At 44.8% G+C, this 6,471-nt stretch overlaps 1 pseudogene; it reads right to left on the bottom strand.

The window, feature by feature from the left end:
- Positions 1-754: 754 nt before the first annotated feature.
- On the bottom strand, positions 755-1,331 carry LOC147998097 (large ribosomal subunit protein eL19 pseudogene; annotated as a pseudogene).
- Positions 1,332-6,471: the final 5,140 nt, after the last annotated feature.

Here is a 6,471-nt window from a genome sequence, read left to right on the forward strand (position 1 = left end):
GTCATTACAATGGAGATGGGGGGGTGTGAGCTGACAGTTCATTAAGGAAATATTTGATGAGCCAAGAAAAAAGTGCCAGAGTTAATATTATGAACAGGATTAATGAACAGGGTGGCTCCAAAAATTCATAAAAGAAAATAACAACACAACACGCAGGCCCTCATCTCTGTTTGCCCAACAGGCTTCTGACAGTGTGTCCTGATTTGTTTGTGTTAAATGGTTGATGCTCTACGCTTGCCCATATGGCCGTTGTTGTCTCTCATCTGAACTTGACAGGAATAACTTTATATTTTTGTGTAAACACATTCCTAATGCCTTAATCGCTTTAGCTGATGTGGGCTTTGCCAGCCAGTCAGTGATGAAGAGGCTTAATGTGTTTCTTCCTAAAAAACAAACAGAACAACAATGACAACAACAGCAGCAGCAACAACACAACCCCATAACAAACAAACAAAAAAACAAGTTTGTATTTTTTTTTTAAAAACCACAGCAACTTCATATTCACCAAAAAAGTAAATTGGAATTTATGTTGTCTGGTGGGTACTTGTTCCTCTCTCTAGAGCGCTATTGTATTAGGGTTTCCAGAGAAACAGAAATGGCAGAATGAATACACATTGTCTTAGTTAGATTTCCATAGCTGTGAACAGACACCATAGGCAAGTTAACTCTTTTTTTATTTTAAGGATTGTTTTATTTTAATGACTGATCATGTGAGGCCACATTGAGGTCACTATGCACAGACGTGAAGGAAGCTTTATTTCTTGGTCTCCTCGTCCTTGGACAGGGTATTGATGATCTCCTCCTTCTTGGCCTGGGGGCGCTCCTCCCACGCGTTTTTGTGCTTACTTGGTCTTAGACCTGCGAGCCTCAGCCTGGTCAGCCTGTAGCTCCTTGCGGCCCTCGTCTGCCTTCGGTTTGAGGATCTGCTCTATAAGAATTCATTGGTTTTTGAATACATTCCTTTTGACCTTTAGGTACAGGCTATGATACATATGTTGGTCAATCTTCTTTGATTCCCAGTATCTCCTGAGAAGCCGGTGCAGGATCCTCATCCTTCTCATCCAGGTCACCCTCTCAGGCACCCAAGTGTTGGCAGTACCCTTTCCCTTCCCTATGACCATATTCCTGCCCTTCAAGGTGTGTTTCTAGCAGCGAGTCTGAGGATGGACAGTTACAGGCTTCCAGATGATCAGGCCTTCTTCAATCAGCTTCTTGATCAGCTGACTGGAGTTGGCATTGGAGACTTTATTGGTAGCATTGGGGTCCAACTGGACCTTCTTTTTAGCACAGTGGAGGACACTAGAGGCAAGGCTCTTCTGTAGCCTGAGCATGCTCATGGATGCAGACACAGCGGCCAAGGTAATTCTTATAAAGGACAAGATTCCACTGCAGCTGGCTTACAGTTTCATTCCATTATCATCATGGCAGGAATCATGGGAGCATCCAGGCAGACTTGGTGCTGGAGGAGCCCAACGTTCTGGATGCACAGACAGCAGAATGTGATTGTCTGTACCACTGAGCATAGTTTTAGTATATACAAATCTCAATGCAAAGCCACCACATTGGCACACTTTCTCCAACAAAGTCACACCTACTCCAACATGGCCTCACCTACTCCAACAAGGCCACACCCACTCCAACAAGGCCACACCTACACCAGCAATGCCACACCCACTGCATCAAGGCCACACCAACTCAAACAAGGCCACACCTACACCAAAAGATCACACCTACTCCAACAATGCCACACCTACACCAAAAAGGCCACACCTACTCCATCAAGGCCACACCCATTCCAACAAGGCCACACATACTCCAACAAGTCCACACCCACTCCATCAAGGCCACACCCATTCCAACAAGGCCACACATACTCCAACAAGTCCACACCCACTCCATCAAGGCCACACCTACTCCAACAATGTCACACCTACTACAACAAGGCCACACCTACTCCAACAAGGCCACACCTCCTAATAGCATCACTCCTCATGTGTCAAGCATTCAAACACAAGAGTCTATGGTGGCCCACTCCTATTCACACCACCAAACACAACAAATGGTAATTTGACTTCCAGGACACTGGATAATCTAACAATGACTGTCCCATACAAGGGTATTGAGAACCACATTGTATGCTCAGTCTATGATGATTGATGCCTCAGACATCTTAACCTCGTGCTGAAGGTACGTGTGTTTCCTGGAGGCGTTGGTCTTCAGTCTACAATGAGATATCAGAGAAGGTGGTTCGAATAATAGCAAAGGAATGCAGCAGCCACAGGAGAGATGAACTTGCCAGTGAGAGTGAAGGCAGGCAGACAAAAATCAAAGCCTCCTTCTTTCACATTTTTAAATCTGGGTTGCCACCAAAAGGTCCCACCCACATTAGGGCAATCTTCCTAATTCAAATAACCTGATCAAGAAAATCCCTCACAAAAGTGGCCATATGCATGCATTTTAATTGAGTAGAGACCACTCAAGTCAGCAACCAAGATTAGTAATCATGTCTACCAACTCTCTCATACAATTTATTTTTCTTGTTTGCTTTATATTTTGGGCCTGAGATTAACCAAGCCGTGCCACTCATATTGCTTAGCCTTGAAGCATTCATCTGCATTCTGTTCTGACTAGAAATCAAGAAGCACATTGTATGTCCACACCTCTCCTGGCAGATCCCTGCCTGACCCAGGAACCAGCCAGCTTGCTGTCCCTCCAGTCTCAGAGACTGGATGGCTGATAAAGAGGCTTCAAGTCCAAGATCAGAGCCTGGCAAATTTACTGAAGCCTGCTACCTGGCATGTAGATGGTGCATTCTGAATATATTTTCCTGGGCTGAGAAGGTCCAGCAAGCTCTTTGGGGGTTCTTTTTAAACATAAGTGCACCAATAACACAGAGGAGGAGTGCATTTTTATGACTGAAGTCACACCCTCCAAAGTGCTGCTTCCGAATGTTGTCATCTTTGGTGACATCTTCCTAGGGATGGGGTAGGGGAGACATTTAGATCACAGCAACCTCTACCGATGGAGATGGCTCTCCTCCAGCTTGCACCAGCATCATCAGGCTTCTGTGTGGAAGCAGCACAGGCAATGTAAGTCCCAAGAATGTCCCTGTTATGTCTCCTTGGCCCTAATGTACCCTGTACCATGACCCTCACCCTGCAACAGCTGCCCTTGTGTGCCCCAGAGCTCAGCTTCCCTGATGTCAGGCACCTGGGATCTACCTCTATCTCCTTTTAAACACATTTGTTAGCTAAAGGATATGGGTCAGTAGGTAAACTGCTTGCTGTACTTGCATGGAGACCTGAGCTTGGATCCCCAGAGCCAACTTACAAGTCTAAAGAGGTAGCATCCACTCTGACACCAGAATCAGGGAGACAGAGACCTGGGAACCTCTGAGGTTCACTGGCCACCCCATAGTCAATGTTTTACTTAGGGTTATACTGCTATGAACAGACACCATAACCAAGGTAACTCTTATAAATACAACATATAATTGGGGTTGGCTTACGGGTTCAGAGGTTCAGTGCATTACCATCAAGGTGTGAACATGGCAGCATCCAGGCAGGCATAGTGCAGGAGGAGCTGAGAGTTCTACATATTCATCTGAAGGCTGCTAGGAGAATACTGGCTTTCAGGTAGCTAGGATGAGGGTCTTAAATCCCATACCCACAGTAACACACTAACTCCAACAAGGCCACATCCACTCCAACTGTGCCATGCCCTCTAAAGCTGCCTCTCCCTGGGCTGAACATACACGCACACGCACACAGGCACACACGCACCCAAACCATCAAAGGCAACAGTTCCCACATTCCAGTGAGAAAAGCCTACCTCATAAACTAAGACACGCACTGGCAAGATAGCTCAGCATGCAAGGGCACTTGCCACCAAGCCTGAGGATGTGAGTTCAATCCCCAAGACTCACCAGGCGGAAGATGGGACTGAATCCTACAACCTATTCCTTGGTCTCTACATATGTGTTGTAGCATGTATGTGTCTACCCTGACTAAGAAAAACTATTTCAAAGAGGAATGACACCCAAAATTGTCCTCTGACATCTACATGCATGCACATACAGATGTCACGAGTGTACACACACACACACACACACACACACACACACACACACACATACACACACACACCACTTGTCTTGGAGACAGTCTCATGTAGATGTTTTTCAAGATAATACAGGTCTTAGTGCAATTCTTGTTCTAGTGTCCAAAGAGAGAGACATCTCTAATAGGGCCGGGTATGCACAAGATTTCCCATCTAAAGAAATAGAAAACGGGAATGTTATGTTTCCCAATTTCTGGTTGAAAATCAATGAATTCTGCTCTTTGACCTTGCACGTTCCTGCTTATCTTCAAAAGTGGTAGCCAGACATTGCTGTCACCTGGTCAATTTGAAGTGCCAATATGACATTGGGGTGGGACAGGGATGAGAGACATTATGGTACTGGTCTACGCACAAACCCACAGCTGTAGGGAGCCGTTCCCTGCTTCATTTGGCATAGTAGGGACAGCATCAGAGGGAAAGGGATTATGCCTCTTAAATAAGAAACAAGCTTACGCAGTTTCATAGGATATAAGCTGACACAAGCTTGGGTTTCTGTTGATTCTTGTCTTGAGTGAGTGAAGACATAGTTTTCAGCTTTTCCTAATAGGCTCTGGGTTTCCTTTTAACATTCTCATCTCAATGCTCTGAAATCCCACTCTTTGTGTGTAATCCCCTTATGGTGCTTGAATCACTCTGGTCAGTCCATTAGACCTAATAGTTACTTAATGTTCCCTTTTCAAATACACTGCTTGGGATGAGGGAGACAGCTTGGGGTGGAGCCTGAGGAACTGGACACAAGGTAAAAAACTAAGCATGGGTTTACGTTCTTGGACCAAGACATGGAGAATTCCGGGGATTTATTGCCTGCCCTTCTGGTCTATACTGGTTAGATTCAGGCCACAGAGAGACACTGGATCAAAAACAAGGTAAATTGGTCCTCTGGCCTGCATGTTACACACATGAGCACATACACGCATACCACATATGCATATATGCATACACACAAATGGTAAAATATGTTATTAAACATCCATGCATGTAACGAATTTTCTTCAGAAAACCCCCAGAGCACTTTCTTTAAAGAGGAGATAGTTGCAAAAACAGATGCAAGGGAAAAGAAGTTGTAATGGAAACGAGTCTGACACCCCTTCGTTATATGGGGATTCATGTAGACTTAGATTTTTTTTCAAACCTATTTTAATAAGGGTTCTCAAATGCTTAGAGCCCCCTTCTAGCCCACTGTCCAAAGGTAGGGGAGAAAAGATGATAAATAGGGCAAGTGGATGTGGACCTGTTTAGAAGTAGTTCTTTGGGGCAAATCCCATCTGAGCTGTCAGGACACCAGCAGTCCAGTCCCGTAGTGTCAGGATACCAATAGTCAAGTTTAAAAAAAATGTCACCAAACACAAATCAGCACTGGTAGCACAATCTAGCAGAAAGGGTCGGGCCTCCACCAAACTGGCACTAGTCAGCAGGAGTGACCAGAACCAGCTGGAACACCAGGAGCTCTTTCCACATCTCAATAAAGTGAAGGTCAGTGAGAATCAAGACCAAGGAGGGATTGCAGGCAAACAATGCAAGCACCTAATCAGTGTCTACTGAGTCATACTTGTAATCTCTCCAAATATCACGTGACTTGCCTTAACGAAACCCCACATGAGTCTGCATCACAGGACAACCAGAAATTTCCACTTCAGACACCAGAGTGTGAGGAACAACAGAGAGACTGAGACATATGGAACAAAAAAGGATGTCCCTTGAATTGTAACATGTCCCCAAATGACTGGGAAGGGAAGATAACTCTTTGCCGAGCTGCTAAATTCCATTTAAATTACAGTGGCCTCCAACAGGCCTGTTTCCTAAAATTGTCTCTGTTGTTACCTGATACACACACCTTATACTTTGGGACTGATGATGGACCTTCATTCAATAGCTCTAGCCATCCTTTTGCTGCTTTGTAGGTTCTCCTTTCTTTCACATTCAACCCTGTAATACTAGATATGAGAGAAAAGAGGAGAGAGGGAAAGGGGATCTATCACCATTAGACGACCTCCTGTTGGTTAGGGGCATCGAGTTCCTTGGGGGGCAAGTTTGATCTTCATTGTCAGGATGTTTAGTTTCTTCTTTGGGCCTGACTATTTAACAAACTGCAACCAACAGCAGCCCACCTCTGGGGCTCTAGCATTTATATGTTCTCTGAAAAGTCTCCAGCATCCCATTTGTTACTCACTTGCAAAATCTATCTGCTGCTGGCAAAATCACAACCCTGCTAGAGCATGAGGCAAATCATAGTCGGTCACTGTTGACAATCGGAAGCAATCCCATACCCCACAGCCTGGATTAAAACAAAAACATACTCTTATAATATTTCTATATTTTTAAATACACCAAAATTCTCACTGCAAATAGCCA

Source organism: Rattus norvegicus, chromosome Y (assembly GCF_021556685.1).
Source record: "Rattus norvegicus strain SHRSP/BbbUtx chromosome Y, alternate assembly SHRSP_T2T, whole genome shotgun sequence".
Lineage (NCBI taxonomy): Eukaryota > Metazoa > Chordata > Mammalia > Rodentia > Muridae > Rattus > Rattus norvegicus.